This window comes from Salvelinus fontinalis, chromosome 24 (genome assembly GCF_029448725.1).
Source record: "Salvelinus fontinalis isolate EN_2023a chromosome 24, ASM2944872v1, whole genome shotgun sequence".
Taxonomy (NCBI): Eukaryota; Metazoa; Chordata; class Actinopteri; order Salmoniformes; family Salmonidae; genus Salvelinus; species Salvelinus fontinalis.
Genome location: NC_074688.1, coordinates 20,748,045 through 20,767,694, shown reverse-complemented (window position 1 = coordinate 20,767,694; position 19,650 = coordinate 20,748,045). Strand labels below are relative to the sequence as shown.

General features: G+C 42.2%; 1 pseudogene; it reads right to left on the bottom strand.

Moving 5' to 3' along the window:
• Positions 1–1,591: 1,591 nt before the first annotated feature.
• Positions 1,592–12,024, bottom strand: LOC129821701 (interferon-induced GTP-binding protein Mx1-like; annotated as a pseudogene).
• Positions 12,025–19,650: the final 7,626 nt, after the last annotated feature.

Sequence of the window (19,650 nt, the reverse complement as noted above, 5' to 3'; positions counted from 1 at the left end):
CTCTGCGAATGTTGTAGAGCATGAACCTACAGGAACGGGCCACCGCCTTGATGTTAGTTGAGAACGACAGGGTGTTGTCCAGGATCACGCCAAGGTTCTTAGCGCTCTGGGAGGAGGACACAATGGAGTTGTCAACCGTGATGGCAAGATCATGGAACGGGCAGTCCTTCCCCGGGAGGAAGAGCAGCTCCGTCTTGCCGAGGTTCAGCATTCCCTTACCTTTGATGATCTTTCATCAGAATGCAGTGCCAGGAATCCTAGTTCCACAATAAATCGTTGTTTTGTTTAAGAATGTCCATTTCTTGTGTCGAATTAGCAACTTTGGCTAGCATGGTGTTGCTCACGTGTCCAAGAAGATTTTACGCATGATCGAAAACTTAAAAAAGTCATAATAATAGTCGAATAAACTGGTCAAACTCAGTTGATAATCCATCTTTAGGATGTTTTTCACAAATAAATCGAATAACGTCCCAGACGGAGCATTTCTTCGTGTCTACCTAACGCATTGCAGAAAACGATATGACAAACCCAAGTGCGTAGCCAGGTACTACCAATATGGCTGACCTCTCACTCCAACGAGTCCTATCCGGTCCCAGAAAGGCTAGAGACTTCATTCCACGTTCTACTGCCTGTTGACATCTAGTGGAAGGCGTATGAAGTGCATACAGATCCATAAATAAAAGACAATTGAATAGGCAATGCCTTTCACAGAGACCCATTTCAGAAGTTTCACTTCCTGTTTGGAAGTTTGCCTGCCAAATGAGTTCTGTTTTACTCACAGATATAATTCAAACAGTTTTAGAAACTTCAGAGTGTTTTCTATCCAATAGTAATAATAATATGCATATCATATGATCTAGGACAGAGTACGAGGCCATTTAAATTGGGCACGATTTTATCCAGAAGTGAAAATGGCGCCCCCTATTTCCAAGAGGTTTTAACAATACATTTGTGGAGTGGTTGAAAAACTAGTTTTAATGACTCCAACCTAAATGTATGTAAGCTTCCGACTTCAACTGTATATAATATACTGTATGTACACATATTAAATATTACTGCCTACAGACTAAGCTTTGTACTTTTACTGTACCATGTATCAAGGCACAAGGCGAGATCCAGATGCAGACACAGGAGGCAGATGGTTGGTGTCTTACAATGTTAACTAATCCAAAAACGGGTAGGCAAGAGAATGGTCGTGTACACGCAAAAGGCCAAAACCAGTTCAGAGTCCAATAGGTACCGAAGGGCAGGCAAATTCAAGGTCAGGGCAGGCAGGATAATCAAGCAGGCGGGAAAGTAGTCCAGAGTCAGGCAGTGGTCAAAACCGGGAAGACTAGCAAAAGAGAATAGAAAATGAGTACGGGGAAAAACACGCTGGGTGACTTGACTAAACATACAAGACGAACTGGCACAGAGAGACAGGAAACAAAGAGATAAATACACTGGGGAAAATACGCAACACCTGGAGGGGGTGGAGACACTCACAGGGACAGGTGAAACAGATCAGGGCGTGACACCATGAGGAGTGGGACGAATTCCGACCTACAAAGACTGTGCCTTTTGTGATCATGCCATATCACAGAATGTCAGTTTAAATAATACCTGGAATGAGTTTCAGGACCTCCAAGGCCGGCTCTTGAAGTCCAAAGACGTGCTTTTGAACTGCATGTTCATGTATACAACAGGCACTGAAAGTTCCCTTCCACAATGTTCTTTATCGTAGTTCTTTATCATGGTTGCCACCTTGTTGTGGACTGAAATGATACCTAGAACCAAGAGACAGAACAAACAACTGAGTGGAATACAATTTTGTTGGGCTATAAAGTTGTAAGCAGCCTTACATCCTATCAACTGCAAAGCATTAACTATGATCAGTACAGCAGCAACATGAATACAGGACTTACGTCTTACGTGATCCTTTGGTTTTACTGAGAAAACTATCCCACTGTTGGAATACAGGATGCATCCTTCCCAGTTCTGCATAGTTCAGGAATCTTGTCAATGACATCCTTAAGTCTCTAGAAATGTAGACACAACCACATTGTCAAGTATTTAATAAGAATTTCAAGTGTACAGATCTTTCTGATACTGTTGTATTATTTCAGTGTATATTATTCTTGTTTCTCGTTCCCTGGATCGAGAAACACTCGCTAGTTTCTCTGTCTATACATCTGGTACTAGAACCAAAATCAAGTAGCTGACATGGTTCTGGGTGCTGAGATTAGTGGCAACATGATCCTAATTTCAACAGTGGAATATAGATTTGAACAATTATATGAAAAGATTATTGTTCACATTATTTCTTCAGGTTTCTGTGTACTCATCTCCTTCAGTTAGGGCCCCATCTTTTTACGTTTCAGTGGAGGACCTGTGCTATACTTATTCAGTACTGTTTTAACAGTCTCAAGATGCTCTCTGATTTTGTCTGTCAAGTATGGCAGTGATGTCTGTTGGGAAACAATTAATTGAAGTTAAGTAGTGTTCTTAGCATTGAATGTAATTGTCAATGACAAGTTAACAGTCAACTTAACTTGATATGATCTACCAGATCTTGTGTGAGCTTGGTGGAAAGGCATTGTATTGTAACCTTGTTTTGCTCAAGAAGTGGACTGTAATTGAGATGCACAGACGTGTGTATAAACGAGCCATAAACCAATGTGAGAATAAGTTTCCACATGCCCTTAGCACTAGTACCACCATGGCTGTTTTTGATGCATGTTGTGAGTCCTAATAACTCTGCCATTGTGAAAGTTATTTCCAAAAACACCTGGGGGCCCATTTTAAATCCCCTGTAGGTCTAAGCCTTAGATCACAATATCTACTCAGCTAACATATGGCATTGTTTTAAAACTTCTTGACACTAGGGGGCCGCCATTTCGACTTTGTAAAAATAAGTTCCCAAATTAAACTGCCTCGTACTCAATTGTTGCTCGTACAATATGCATATTATTTTTACTATTGGATAGAAAACACTCTCTAGTTTCACTCATTCTGCAGCACATTTCCTGTCAGGGAGTGAGATTTCAGAAATCGAGGTCCCTGTTCTGAGGCCAGTTTATAAGTCCCCGTGTAAGCCATCGGGCTACATGCACTGCATACGCCTTCCTCTAGATGTCAGTAAGCGGTGAGAATTTGAATGGAGTCGATTGCGCAATCTGGGGCCTTATATAAGACCGTGGAACGGAAAGTACCGTCCTTTTCAACGGTGCGCCTGGCGCATCAGGGACATCACTATGGCCTCCTGCAAAGCTTTCGTTTTAGCAGTTCTGTACCTCCGGTCATGTTTTTATTCGTTACAGTTGTTAAAGACATCATAAGGTAGTTAATTTAAACCGATTTATAGCAGTTTATATCAGTTTATTGCGATTTTCATGGATTTCTTTGTGACGCGCTTTCACTAGTTGGACTCCTCTCCAGTGGGTGGCTAACGTTAGCGGCTAATTCGACAAGACAAGAGGACATCTTTCAGCCAAAAGACGATTGTTCTGAAGAAAGGACACCTTGCCCAAGATTCTGATGGAAGCCCAACAAATAGTAAGCAGTCTTTATGCTGTTAATTCGTACTTATGTTGACAAATGTCAAAAAATAATTCCGCCATGAATTATGGTGTGGTCTCGCTTTAGCGCACGCTGTATGCTTGAAGTAACGTTAATTTTAAAAATGGAACCCAGCGATTGCATTAAGAACTAATTTGTCTTTCAATTGCTGTCCAACCTGTATTTTTTTTGTCAAGTTTATGAATAGTTTTCGATAAGAATAGGTGCCTCTCCAAGATGGCGCCGGACAGATTGCTTGAGGTTTTGGACACTATTCTCATTGTATAAGCACGATTTGTGCCGCTAAATATGCACATTTTCGAACAAACTCTATATGCATTGTGTAATATGATGTTATAGGACTGTCATCTGAAGAATTCTGAGAAGGTTAGTGAAAAAATTAATATATTTTGGTGGTTTATACGTTATTGCTATTTTTGCATTGAATCAATGCTGTTGTGATGTTTGCTATTGTGGTAAGCTAATATAACGCTATATTGTGTTTGCTGTAAAACACTTAGAAAATCTGAAATATTGTCTGATTCACAAGATCTGTGTCTTTCATCTGCTGTACGCTGTGTATTTTTAAGAAATGTTTTATGATGAGTAATTAGCTAATACATGATGGTCTCTGTAGTTATTCTAGTCACTTTGGTGAGAGTTGTGATGGTGGCTGCAATGGTAAACTCTGATTTATACCTGAAATATGCAATACAATAAATATGTTATCAGACTGTCATCTGATGAGGTTGTTTCTTGGTTAGTGGCTATTTATATCTTTATTTGGTCGAATTTGTGATAGCTACTGATGGAGTAAAAAAATGGTGGAGGAAAGAAGTGGTGTCTTTTGCTAACGTGGTTAGCTAATAGATTTACATATTGTGTCTTCCCTGTAAAACATTTTAAAAATCAGAAATGATGGCTTGATTCACAAGATGTGTATCTTGGACTTGTGATTTCACGAACATTTTATTATATGATATCCCTGTGGCTTTAGGCTAGGCTATGCTAGTCAGCTTTTTTGATGGGGGTGCTCCCGGATCCGGGTTTGTGAGGCGTTAGAGGTTATTAATAAGATAGTCATAAAATTGATAATTTTGCCATTTGATTAAGATCTTTTAGGGCTTTTAAGTAAGGTTGTGAGGAAGCTTTTCACGGTAAGGTGTATTCGGCGCATTTTATAAATGTTATTTGAAATATATACAAAATATTTGATCAAACATTGAATTGGCCTTTACTGTTTTAGCCCATTAGAAACACATTGAATAACACATTTGTACATGGCAACACAGAGTCCCAAAATAAATCATATGGAATAAGGTGTTGAAGTGTGTGTCTTATATCCAAGATGGCGTAGCAATGTAGACTTGTTTCGTTTCGTCCTCTCGTATACTTTTGTATTTTTCGTATTTTTTGTATTTATTTAAAAAAAATCTAACTCTTTTCGATTTTTAATTTGATTATACCTTCCGGTAACCTACCTCACCCAATGTGATACGGAATCGCTATTATTTTTTAACTTTGGAACACATTCAAGAATCCCCAGTAGCTAACCAGCTAATCAGCTACAAGCTATTTAGTCATTTTTAGCCACTGCTAGCAGCTTTTACCTTCTGCACAGACACCAGCCCTGTTATTAGCCTGGATATTATTCACCAATTTACCAGCATCGGACTGTCTCTCCACAACAACGCCGGATTCCTGCCGTAATCCCTGAGCCACTACTTCTGATCCTCACAGCTAGATTGCAGCTAGCACCACTGCCACGAAGCTAGCACCAGTTAGCAAACAAAATTCTACAATACCTCTTTCGCCATCTGGCTTGGATTCTCTGTCGACACGGCGCCCCGCCGCACCACCACGTCTGGTCTGCCGACAAATACCCCATCCGCTGTGCCTTCAACCGGCCTCCGTCTGAGCAGTCCACCCCCGGGCTACTAACTTTAAACGCCGCGTGCTAGCGTAGTGGCGGCTTCCCTGCTCCATCTACGGCTGCCCCCTGGACAATATGATCACTTGGCTACATAGCGGATGCCTGCTGGACTGTCCATTAATTCACGGTACTCCATTCTGTTTATTTGTGTTTTATCTGTCGGCTCTGTGTTTTAACTCAGGCTCTGTGTGTAGTTAATCTGACCCTCTCTGCCTAGTCATCGCCATTTTACCTGCTGTTGCTGTGTTAGCTGACTAGCTGCTGTTACCTCACCTGTTGTTTTAACTAGCTCTCCCAATCAAGACCTGCAATTACTTTATGCCTTACTGTACGTCTCTCTCAAATATCAATATGCCTTGTATACTGTTGTTCAGGCTAGTTATCATTGTTTTGGTTTGCAATGGAGCCCATAGTTCCACTCCCCGTACCTCTGATACCTCCTTTGTCCCACCTCCCACACATGCGGTGACCACACCCATTGTGACCAGAATGTCCAGAGATACAACCTCTCTTATCATCACCCAGTGCCTGGGCTTGCCTCCGCTGTACCCGTGCCCCACCATACCCCTGTCTGCACAGTATGCCCAGAATCTATTCTACCACGCCCATAAATCTGCTCCTTTTATTCCTTGTCCCCAACGCTCTAGGCGACCAGTTTAGGTAGCCTTTAGCCGCACCCTCATCCTACTACTCCTCTGTTCCTCGGGTGATGTGGAGGTAAACCCAGGCCCTGCATATCCCCAGGCACCCTCATTTGTTGACTTCTGTGATCAAAAAAGCCTTGGTCTCATGCATGTCAACATCAGAAGCCTCCTCCCTAAATTTGTCTTACTCACCGCTTTAGCACACTCTGCCAAGCCTGATGTCCTTGCCGTGTCTGAATCCTGGCTTAGGAAGGCCCCCAAAAATTCTGAGATTTCCATACCCAACGATAACACTTTCCGTCAAGATAGAACCGCCAAAGGGGGAGGAGTTGCAATCTACTGCAGAGATAGCCTGCAAAGTTCTGTCATACTTTCCAGGTCTATGCCCAAACAGTTCGAACTTCTAATTTTAAAAATGAATCTCTCCAGAAATAAGTCTCTCACTGTTGCCGCCTGCTGCCGACCCCCCTCAGCTCCCAGCTGTGCCCTGGACACAATCTGTGAATTGATCGCCCCCCATCTAGCTTCAGAGTTTGTTCTGTTAGGTGACCTACACTGGGATATGCTTAACACCCCGGCAGTCCTACAATCTAAGCTAGATGCCCTCAATCTCACACAAATCATCAAGGAACCCACCAGTTACAACCCTAAATCCGTAAACATGGGCACCCTAAAAGACATTATCCTGACCAACACTCCAAATACACCTCTGCTGTTTTCAATCAAGATCTCAGCGATCACTGCCTCATTGCCTGTATCCGCTACGGGTCCGCGGTCAAACGACCACTCCTCATCACTGTCAAACGCTCCCTAAAACACTTCTGCGAGCAGGCCTTTCTAATCGACCTGGCCCGGGTACCCTGGAAGGATATTGACCTCATCCCGTCAGTTGAGGATGCCTGGTAATTCTTTAAAAGTTACTTCCTCACCATATTAGACAAGCATGCGCCGTTCAAAAAATGCAGAACTAAGAACAGATATAGCCCTTGGTTCACTCCAGACCTGACTGCCCTCGACCAGCACAAAAACATCCTGTGGCGAACTGCAATAGCATTGAAGAGTCCCCGCGATATGCAACTGTTCAGGGAAGTCAGGAACCAATACACGCAGTCAGTCAGGAAAGCAAAGGCCAGCTTTTTCAAGCAGAAATTTGCATCCTGTAGCTCTAACTCCAAAAAGTTCTGGGATACTGTAAAGTCCATGGAGAACAAGAGCACCTCCTCCCAGCTGCCCACTGCACTGAGGCTAGGTAACACGGTCACCACCGATAAATCTGTGATAATCGAAAACTTCAACAAGCATTTCTCAACGGCTGGCCATGCCTTCCTCCTGGCGACTCCAACCTTGGCCAACAGCTCCGCCCCCCCCCCCCGCGCTGCTACTCGCCCAAGCCTCCCCAGCTTCTCCTTTACCCAAATCCAGATAGCAGATGTTCTGAAAGAGCTGCAAAACCTGGACCCATACAAATCAGCTGGGCTTGACAATCTGGACCCCCTATTTCTGAAACTGTCCACCGCCATTGTCGCACCCCCTATTACCAGCCTGTTCAACCTCTCCTTCGTATCATCTGAGATCCCCAAGGATTGGAAAGCTGCCGCGGTCATCCCCCTCTTCAAAGGGGGAGACACCCTGGACCCAAACTGTTACAGACCTATATCCATCCTGCCCTGCCTATCTAAGGTCTTCGAAAGCCAAGTCAACAAACAGATCACTGACCATCTTGAATCCCACCGTACCTTCTCCGCGGTGCAATCTGATTTCCGAGCCGGTCACGGGTGCACCTCAGCCACGCTCAAGGTACTAAACGATATCATAACCGCCATCGATAAAAGACAGTACTGTGCAGCCGTCTTCATCGACCTGGCCAAGGCTTTCGACTCTGTCAATCACCATATTCTTATCGGCAGACTCAGTAGCCTCGGTTTTTCTAATGACTGCCTTGCCTGGTTCACCAACTACTTTGCAGACAGAGTTCAGTGTGTCAAATCGGAGGGCATGTTGTCCGGTCCTCTGGCAGTCTCTATGGGGGTACCACAGGGTTCAATTCTCGGGCCGACTCTTTTCTCTGTATATATCAATGATGTTGCTCTTACTGCGGGCGATTTCCTGATCCACCTCTACGCAGACGACACCATTCTGTATACTTCTGGCCCTTCCTTGGTCACTGTGCTATCTAACCTCCAAACGAGCTTCAATGCCATACAACACTCCTTCCGTGGCCTCCAACTGCTCTTAAACGCTAGTAAAACCAAATGCATGCTTTTCAACCGTTCGCTGCCTGCACCCGCACGCCCGACTAGCATCACCACCCTGGACGGTTCCGACCTAGAATATGTGGACATCTATAAGTACCTAGGTGTCTGGCTAGACTGCAAACTCTCCTTCCAGACTCATATCAAACATCTCCAATCCAAAATCAAGTCTAGAGTCGGCTTTCTATTTCGCAACAAAGCCTCCTTCACTCACGCCGCCAAACTTACCCTAGTAAAACTGACTATCCTACCGATCCTCGACTTCTGCGATGTCATCTACAAAATAGCTTCCAATACTCTACTCAGCAAACTGGATGCAGTTTATCACAGTGCCATCCGTTTTGTTACTAAAGCACCTTATACGACCCACCACTGCGACCTGTATGCCCTAGTCGGCTGGCCCTCGCTACATGTTCGTCGTCAGACCCACTGGCTCCAGGTCATCTACAAGGCGATGCTAGGTAAAGTGCCGCCTTATCTCAGTTCACTGGTCACGATGGCTACACCCACCCGTAGCACGCGCTCCAGAAGGTGTATCTCACTGATCATCCCTAAAGCTAAAACCTCATTTGGCCGCCTTTCCTTCCAGTTCTCTGCTGCCTGCGACTGGAACGAATTTCGTTTCTATTGTGGGTTGGTGACGAATATGTAGCGAGGGCCAGCCGACTAGAGCATACAGGTCGCAGTTGTGGGTGGCATAAGGGGCTTTGGTGACAAAACGGATGGCACTGATACACTGCATCCAGTTTGCTGAGTAGAGTATTGGAAGCTATTTTGTAAATGATATCGCCGAAGTCGAGGATCGGTAGGATAGTCAGTTTGACTGACACACAGTATGACTGACACATAGTAACAATTAAACTGCCGAGACAATCAGCGACTTTTATAGCTGACTGATATGTTAATCTTTCACGAGTATCTACCCCGGGTCCGGGAGCACCCCCCACCCCCCCCACACTGAGTAGCATCGCTAGCATAGCGTCACAATTAAATAGTAGCATCTAAATATCATTAAATCACAAGTCCAAGACACCTAATGAAAGATACAGATCCTGTGAATAAAGCCACCATTTCAGATTTTTTAAATGTTTTACAGGGAAGACAAAATATGTAAATCTATTAGCTAACCACGTTAGCAAAAGACACCATTTTTCTTTGTCCACCATTTTCTCTCTCCACCAGTAGCTATCACCAATTCGGCCAAATAAAGATATTGATAGCCACTAACCAAGAAGAAACCTCATCAGATGACAGTCTGATAACATATTTATGGTATAGGATAGGTTTTGTTAGAAAAATGTGCATATTTCAGGTAGAAATCATAGTTTACAATTGCACCCACCATCACAACTAGACTAGAATAAATACACAGAGCAACGTGTATTACCTAATTACTAATCATAAAACATTTCGTAAAAATACACAGCATACACTAATTGAAAGACACAGATCCTGTGAATACAGACAATATTTCAGATTTTCTAAGTGTCTTACAGCGAAAACACAATAAATCGTTATATTAGCATACCACATGTGCAAACATTACCAGAGCATTGATTCTAGCCAAAGAGAGCGATAACGTAAATATCGCCAAAATATATTAATTCTTTCACTAACCTTCTCAGAATTCTTCAGATGACACTCCTGTAACATCATATTACAACATACATATAGAGTTTGTTCGAAAATGTGCATATTTAGCCACCAAAATCATGGTTAGACAATGACAAAAGTAGCCCAGCTGGTCAGAAAATGTCGTGCACCATATTAGACAGTGATCTAGTCTTATACATAAATACTCATAAACTTGACTAAAAAAATATAGGGTGGACAGCGATTGATAGACAATTTAATTCTTAATACAATCGCGGAATTACATTTTTTAAATTATCCTTACTTTTCAATACAGGTTGCGCCAAGCAAAGCTACACCTAACAAAATGGCGGAACGTGCGTTTAACATTTTTCTACAGAACAACGATTTATCATCTTAAATATTTCTTACTATGAGGTGATCTTCCATCAGAATCTTGGCCAATGTATCCTTTCTTGGATCTAATCTTCTTTTGGTCGAAAGATGTCCTCTTGTCTGTCGAAATGCCCACTAACGTTCGACCGGGACCCCGAAACGTGCCCGGCGCTTCAAAGTGCACAACACAGCAATGCCTCAAAATCGCACTAAACGGATATAAATTGCTATAAAACGGTTCAAATTAACTACCTTATGATGCTGTTAACACCTATAACGAGTAAAAATATGACCGGAGAAATATTACTGGCTAAACTAAAGCTTGGAAGGAGGCGAGTCGGATGTCCTTCGCGCGCCAGGCGCAGGCAGCCAAAGGAAGTTACTTCTGGTATTTGGTGATTTACAGAGGCACTGATTGCGCAATCGACTCCATTCAAAGCGTCATCACGTACTGACACCCAGGGGAAGACGTAAGCAGTGTCTGTTTCTCCATAGCATTTACAGTGACCTTTAAACTGACTCCAGATCAGTGGCCAAGATGTCTGAAATCTGACTCCATATCAGGAAAAGTGCTGTAGAATGAGTTCTGTTCCACTCATAGACAAAATTCCAACGGCTATAGAAACTAGTGTTTTCTATCCAATAATAATAATAATATGCATATTGTACGAGCAAGAATTGAGTACTAGGCAGTTTAATCTGTAGAGCAAATTAGGCTAATGCGAAACAGCACCCCCTATAGTTGCAAGAAGTTAAGGGCAGTGAAAGCAGCTGATTCAATGGCCTATTGGGATCAACATTGACCCCCTGGTATGAAGTGGTGCTACAAAAATTGTCTAAAGTGGTGTTTTTTTTTTTAAGAATTCCATTTCCAGTCAAGTGGCGTCCGCCAAAGAGATCTTCTGGATGATATCACTCTGGCCAGGGCATTTTACGATGATATAGCCTTTGTTCAGGTGAACAACTTGGCCATTAACACTTTTTAAGATGTCTGGCTCTGCTTCTTTGCCAACCAAGTCTGGCTTGATCAGAATTTATTGTAAACACAGTACAAACTGTATATCCATATTTAAAAAATATATTTTCATGAGAGAAAAGGGTGAGGAGTTCAAATAAACAATTGTGATAATATCCAGAGTCCTTGCACCTTTGGGATCCACTGAATGTGCCGTTCTCAATGCTTCAGTTGTTGCTATGTCAACATTGCATGGCACCACCTTATGGGACTCCCAATGACGGCCGGTTGTGATACAGCCTGGAATCAAACCAGGGTCACTAGTGACGCCTTTAGCACTGAGATGCAGTGCCTTAGACCGCTGCGCCACTCGGGACCCCAAGATAATGCATCCAGCACTGGTCTCATACCACAGCAATGGCTGGCAATGTCAGGTCCTTCTCGATTCCAGTCGATCTCTGAAAATCAATGAGTTCGATGAATGGTCGCACTTGTCTATCCAAACGGCTGTAGAATACCCCACTTTTCATACCAGCGCTTATATCTGCAGACAAATAAATATACCAAGCAAATGTAAGAAAACCGAGATATGTGTGATACAATTCAAAGGCAATTCGTTATGAATTAAGCTGGAAAGGACATCTTTAATTTGAAAATGGGAAACAAACCTGGATCAATTGTTTGGATTTCAACTTACCTTTCCTCATCCTCAGAACCTGCATCTGGTCTGGACATTGCTCGATGAAACACAAATGCACCAAGAATACATGTAAGACTAGATGTCATTTGTTCTTGAGTTATAACTTACATATTTCATAAAAATAAAGTAGACTTACTCAGTATTGCTCAGTTGTGTTGGTCAGAGTATAAAGAGCACACTGCAGAGGCCTGTCAATATACCTTTGTACTGCAACAATGTGCAAAAAGGTTACTACCCCAGAATGGACACAGTCTGTAGCATCAAAACAATGTCCACGTACTGTAAAGGACTGGCATTATATGATCATCTGCTGATTTCAAAGAAATATAAACGGGGTGCTCCAGTTTATAATAAAGGATAAGGGTCAATCTATGCACTCATCTAAGGCCTGACTACTATTCAAGAGTAAAAAGGGTAGCAAGCATTCAAACTGAGAATAGACAGCGTAAAATTATTTTGGGAGTACCATTAAGGTTGAATCAAATCAAACTTTGTCACATGCGCCGAATACAACAAGTGTAGACCTTACCCCCTTAACTTCTCTAGGGTAGGGGGCAGCATTCGGAATTTTGGATGAAAAGCATGCCCAAATTAAACTGCCTGATTCTCGGGCCCAGAAGATATGATATGCATATAACTGGTAGATTTGGATAGAAAACACTCTAAAGTTTCCAAAACTGTTAAAATAGTGTCTGTGAGTATAACAGAACTGATTTGGCAGGCAAAAACCTGAGAAAAATCCATTCAGGAAGTAGGATTTATTTTGGTTTTGTAGTTTTCTATTCAATGCCATTACAGCATCCATTGACTTAGGACTCAAATTGCAGTTCCTATGCCTTCCACTAGATGTCAACAGTCTTTAGAAATTATTTCAGGCTTTTATTCTGAAAGAATGAGGGAGTAAGAGCAGTCTAAATGAGTGGACCCTGCCGTGTCACAGAGCTTTTTCATGCGCGTGACCGAGAGAGTGCCGTTCATGTTTACCTTTTATATTGACGACGTTATTGTCCGGTTGAAATATTATCGATTATTTAGGCTAAAATCAACCTGAGGATTGAATATAAACATCGTTTGACATGTTTCTATGAACTTTATGGACACAATTTGGATTTTTTCGTCTGCCTGTTGTGACTGCGTTTGAGCCTGTGGATTACTGAAGAAAACGCACGAACAAAACTGAGGTTTTTGCATATAAAGAGACTTTATCGAACAAAAGGAACATTTATTGAGTAAATGAATGTCCTCTGAGTGCAACCATATGAAGATCATCAAAGGTAAGGGATTAATCTTATCTCTATTTCTGACTTGTGTAACTCTTCTACTTGGCTGGTTACTGTTTGTAATGATTTGTCTGCTGGGCTATGTTCTCAAATAAGGTAAGTTAATAAGGTATGCTTTCGCCGTGAAGCATTTTTTTAAACACCGTGGTTGGATTCACAAGAAGTTCATCTTTAAACCTATGTAAAATATGTTTTGTTTTCTGAATTTTTATAATGACTATTTCTGTATTTGAATTTGGCGCCCTGCAGTTTCACTGGCTGTTGAAGAGGTGGGATGCTAACGTCTCACATACCCTAGAGAGGTTTTAAGGATCGAACCCTTTCTTTCAATTTTCACCTAAAATGACATTCCCAAATCTAGAAGCCTTTAGATCAGGCATTGAAGCAAGGATATGCATATTCTTGATACCATTTGAAAGGAAAAACTGAAGTTTGTGGAAATGTGAAAAAATTTAGGAGAATTTAACATATTAGATCTGGTAGAAGAAAAAACAAAGAAAAAAAGAATAGTTAAAAAAAAGAATTGTACCATCATCTTTGAAATGCAAGAGAAAGGCCCTAATGTATTATTCCAGCCCAGGCAAAATTTAGATTTTGCGCACTAGATGGCAGCAGTGTATCTGCAAAGTTTTAGACTGATCCAATGACCATTGCATTTCTGATAAAAATGTTTTTAAAAATTCAAAAATAGAAAAAACTGAAAAGTGATGCGTGCATATGTATGTATTCACCCCCTTTGCTATGAAGCCCCTAAATAAGATCTGGTGCAAACAACTACCTTCAGAAGTCACATAAGTAGTCAAATAAAGTCCACCTGTGTACAATCTAAGTGTCACATAATCTCAGTATATATACACCTGTTCTGAAAGGCCCCAGAATCTGCAACACCACTAAGCAAGCCACACCATGAAGACCAAGGAGCTCTCCAAACAGGTCAGGGGCAAAGTTGTGGAGATGTACAGATCAGGGTTGACTTATAAAAAAATATCAGAAACTTTGAACATCCCACAGAGCACCATTACATCCATTATAAAAAAAAAATGAAAGAATATGGCACCACAACAAACCTGCCAAGAGGGGGCAGCCCACCAAAACTCACAGACCAGGCAAGGAGGGCATTAATCAGAGAGGCAACAAAGAGACCAGAGATAACCATGAAGGAGCTGCAAAGCTCCACAGCTGAGATTGGAGTATCTGTCTTTAGGACCACTTTAATAAGGCTAGCGGGACAACTTCCAGTGAAACTGGAGGGCGCTCGATTCAAATAAATCATAAAAAATATGGATATTAAACATTTAGGTACATACAAGTGTCATATCAGTTAAAATATGAAATTCTTGTTAATCTAAATGCACTGTCAGATTTACAGTAGGCTTTACAGCAAAAGCATGCCATGTGATTGTTTGAGGACGGCGCCCACATCAAAATATTTTTCCACCGGCACAGGTTTCATAAATTCACAAATAGAGGTGAAATATTCACTGACTTTTTGAAAATCTTCCTCTGATTTGTCATCCAAAGGATTCCAGCTACAAAATGTAGTGTCGTTTTGTTAGATAAAATCCTTCTTTATATCCCAAAAAGTCTGTTTAGTTGGCGCAATCGATTTGAGTAATCCACTCGTTCAATATGCAGAGAAAGGAATCCAAAAAGCTACCGCTAAACTTTGTTAAAACAAGTCAAGTTTCTATTTAATCCTCAGATACCCTAAAATGTAATTAAACTATATTATTTAATACGGAAAGAAGTATGTTCAATAGGAAAACGATATTAGCAGGTGTCCTCTTCATCGTGCACGCAAACATGAATTTCCAAGTCTGTGTCCCTGTAGTAAAACTCATTATTTTTCAGCGTTTTGGAAAGAAACAATCCTGAAACCTTGAACAAAGACTACTTACACCCAGTGGAAGCCATAGGAATTGCATACTGGGAGATAGATTAAATTATTTCCCTATACGTTCCATTGGAAGAGCATGGGCTCTCAAAATGAATAAAAATCAGATTGGTTTTTCTTTGGATTTTCTCCTACCATATCTATTGTGTTATAGTCTCCTACATTATTTAAACATTTCTACAAACTTAGCCTGAAGAAGACAGAGCTGGGCTTTACGGAAGAGTGGCCAGACAAAAAGCAATTGCTTAATTACCGTGAAATGCTTACTTACAAACTTAATGCTTACTTACAAACTTAACCAACAGTGCAGTTCAAGAAGGGTTAAGAAAATATTTACCAAATAAACTAAAGTAAAATATAATAAAAAGTGACACAATAAAATAACAATAGAGGCTATATGCATAGATAATAAACAGCGAGTAGCAGCAGTGTATAAAACAAATGGGGGGGGGGGGGACTCAATGTAAATAGTCCGGTGACCATTTGATTAATTGTTCAGCAGTCTTATGGCTTGGGGTTAGAAGCTGTTAAGGAGCCTTTTGGTTCTAGACTTGGCGCTCCGGTACCGCTTGCCGTGCGGTAGCAGAGAAAACAGTCTATGACTTGGGTGACTGGAGTCTCTGATAATTTTATGGGCTTTCCTCTGACACCGCCTATTATATTGGTCCTGGATGGCAGGAAGCTTGGCCTCAGTTATGAACTGGGCCGTACGCACTACCCTCTGTAGCATCTTACGGTAAGATGCCTAGCAGTTGCCATACCAGGTCGTGATGCAACCGATCAGGATGCTCTCGATGGTGCAGCTGTAAAACTTTTTGAGGATCTGGGGATCCATGCCAAATCTTTTCAGTCTCTTGAGGGGGAAAAGGTTTTGTCGTGCCCTCTTCATGACTGTCTTGGTGTGTTTGGACCATGATTGTTCGTTGGTGATGTGGACACCAAGGAACTTGAAACTCTCGACCTGCTCCACTTCAGCCCGTCGATGTTAATGGGGGCCTGTTCGGCCCGCCTTATCCTGTAGTCCACGATCAGCTCCTTTGTCTTGCTCACATTGAGGGAGAGGTTGTTGTCCTGGCACCACTGTTGTCGGTGATCAGGCCCACTGTTGTGTCGTCAGCAAACTTAATGATGGTGTTGGAGTCGTGTTTGGCCACGCAGTCGTGGGTGAACAGGGAGTACAGGAAGGGACTAAGTACACACCCCTGAGGGGCCCCAGTGTTGAGGATTAGTGTGGCAGATGTGTTGTTGCCTACCCTTACCACCTTGGGGCGACCCGTCAGGAAGTCCAGGATCCAGTTGCAGAGGGAGGTGTTTATTCCAATGGTCCTTAGCTTAGTATTGAGCCTCGTGGGCACTATGGTGCTGAACGCTGAGCTGTAGTCAATGAATAGCATTCTCAGATGGGTGTTCCTTTTGTCCAGGTGGGAAAAGGAAGTGTGGAGTGCGACTGAGATTGCATCATCTGCGTAGCTGTTGGGGCGGTATGCGAATTGGTTTGGGTCTAGGGTATCCGGGAGGATGCTGTTGATGTGAGAAATGACCAGCCTTTCAAAGCACTTCACGGCTACTGACGTGAGTGATACGTGGCCGTAATCATTTAGGCAGGTTACCTTCGCTTCCTTCAGACAAGGCAGTATTTTAAGAGAGCCCCTACTTACTTACATTCAAAGGTAAATTAACATTCATTTGGCATTTAGCTATCAGCTGATCATTGATGATTGATGTAAATTCGCTAGTTAGCTAGCTCAATTTATTTGACTGATTGTGATTTACCTCTGTCTTTGCCACGCTCAGCTGTGTGTATTAGCCAACAATACTGAATATTGATGATAATGTAGGCTAAATCAAGTGTTAATCAAATGTCATGCTGCTGTGGCAGTACTGTTGAAATATCAACTAGGAAGCTAGCTACACACACTTGACCAGTGATCGCATCTCTTAAGGCATGCATGTGGATATCTAGCGCGTAATCACCGTACAGGGCAGACTGGGGAAAAGGCTCCAAAGGATCCTTAGAGGGAAGATGAACCAGCGCAACCAACAGTACGTGTTGGGGGGTTGCAAACTTGACTATGACTTGCTGGCAGTGGGTTCCGAACAACATTGACAAAAAACATACACCAAAAAAGAATTGGGGTGGAAATTATACCACCAGACTGGAATGGCAAAGGGACATGAGGACTGTGCACGTGCCTGGGTGACATAGGACTGTGCACGTGCCTGGGTGACATACAACAGACTGTCTGAGGGAGCTACAGCCATAAAGCCCTTAAAATATTCTGTGATTTCCATAGTGGAAGGCGAACAAATTCCATATTTTTCTTATTAATAATGTTCCCTATCATCCATGTGGTATTTTCTTCTTATTTTTTTATGTTTCAGGAATCATGGCCCTTTGATTTTAAACACTCTTGACTGGGATTGATTTATAAAGGCTTGGCACAATGCTATGGTCCAAACAGTGGGATTCCTTCTCCATCACGTGTTGTGTTGAGGGCTATTATGTTTTAGCACCGAATTACAAAATCAAACGTAAAAATGGTATTTTTCTTATTAATAACGTTCCTTGTTGTCCTTGTCGAGAAGACGGAACAACCCACAGAGTAAAAAATATTTGCTCTGATCCACTGCGGGGACAAAGTCACAAGATGCTTGCTGAGTGTGGATTCAGTTGATGCCTGTCGTGCTCCAGCTCTATTTCTGCCCCATGCAGCCTCCTTCATTCTCTCTTCTCCCTCTGCGCTGGGTCTCTGGACCTCTTTAAATCACCACCCTGACAGCAGATTGCAAATGACATTAGTTATCAATCTATCAACCCATCACTGCTCTGCTCCCCTACCCCCATTACGAGAGGAACCACCAACCCATGCGCTCAGCATCGGCAAAGTTAATCACAAACGCCACAAAAAGAGAGAGGGGGAGGAGGGAGAAATGAGACAGAAAATCTGAAAAAACATTTAGCATTTTAAATAGCTGCACCACTCCGAGTCAGCCGAGCCCCATTAATTAAAGGACACGGCCCGTCGCAGCTGAACTGAAATCTCCCTCCTATTCACTGTAAGACAGTGTCAGGGAGAATTCTATTTTTCTCCCTCACAGTAAACCACGTAATCTGGGCTACAGTATCATAATTGGATGAGGATGATTTATGCTAGGCAGAGGGAGAGCAATGATAGGGAAACCCTCTGCGCTCACTCACTCAGTGAGGTGCAGTAAGTGTAACAGGTCTGGCCAGTTATTCACTCACACCCATCTCCATCCTCATCCCCCGCCCAGAGTTAGGATTTATATTTGATTTACATTTTCATCTCACAGGATGAATTATCGATGACTTATTCTGGCATGATTGCGTAATTGAGGAGAGTTTAATATGCACACCATTTATCTAGTGGAGCTGAACTTGTAATAGGATAATCATGTGCTCGAAGGCTGATACCACAGCCAACAGAATACACAATATCCTGCTCTAAAGTGTGAGGTGTGCTAGCCTCAAGCCTATCATTTATGTTCAGTGGTAAGAATTTCCATTCAGAAGTGTTAAGAAGAACAGCACCAGTATGTGTGTGCGACCTGTAGTACTATGGCTTTTGCATGCTGGGATTCTGCTCCTGGCAATCTACTCCCAAACGTTCCCCAGTTACCTGCCCTCCATCCTCTCACCAGCAACTTCTCCCCAGAGACGCCTTATTGTTTGAATAAAAATGTCCACAGTGTCTGTCTGACTGTTCAGTTGAAATGGAGGTTTGGCTTGTACTGAGCGTAAGCAACTGAGAGAGAGCAAGATTTTTAACATTCACAAATTGATTTTAACAGATCAACTGCTACATCAGCATTGTACCAATGGCCTCATCCCTCCAGCTTTCTCGTACAAATTGTGACAGCACCTGTTTTTGTAGACAGCAGGGCGTAGTATTATTAATTTACACAGCTTTCTATGTTGCACCTTGTATAGAAGGAATCACAGGACTAGGCGGAAGAATTATCATATCACAAATCTTGTAGCCCACAGCTGAAGTCGGAAGTTGACATACACTTAGGTTTTTCAACCACTCCACACATTTCTTGTTAACAAACTATAGTTTTGACAAGTCGATTAGGACATCTACTTTGTGCATGACACAAGTCATTTTTCTAACAATTGTTTAGACAGATTATTTCACTTAACTCACTGTATCACAATTCCAGTGGGTCATAAGTTTACATACACTAAGTTGACTGTGCCTTTAAACAGCTTGGAAAATTACAGAAAATGATGTCATAGATTTAGGAGCTTCTGATAGGCTAATTGACATCATTTGAGTCAATTGGAGGTGTACCTGTGGATGTATTTCAAGGCCTACCTTCAAACTCAGTGCCTCTTTGCTTGAAATCATAGCCATCATACTGCTCAGGAAGGAGACGCGTTCTGTCTCCTAGAGATGAATGTACTTTGCTGCGAAAAGTGCAAATCAATCCCAGGACAACAGCAAAGGACCTTGTGAAAATGC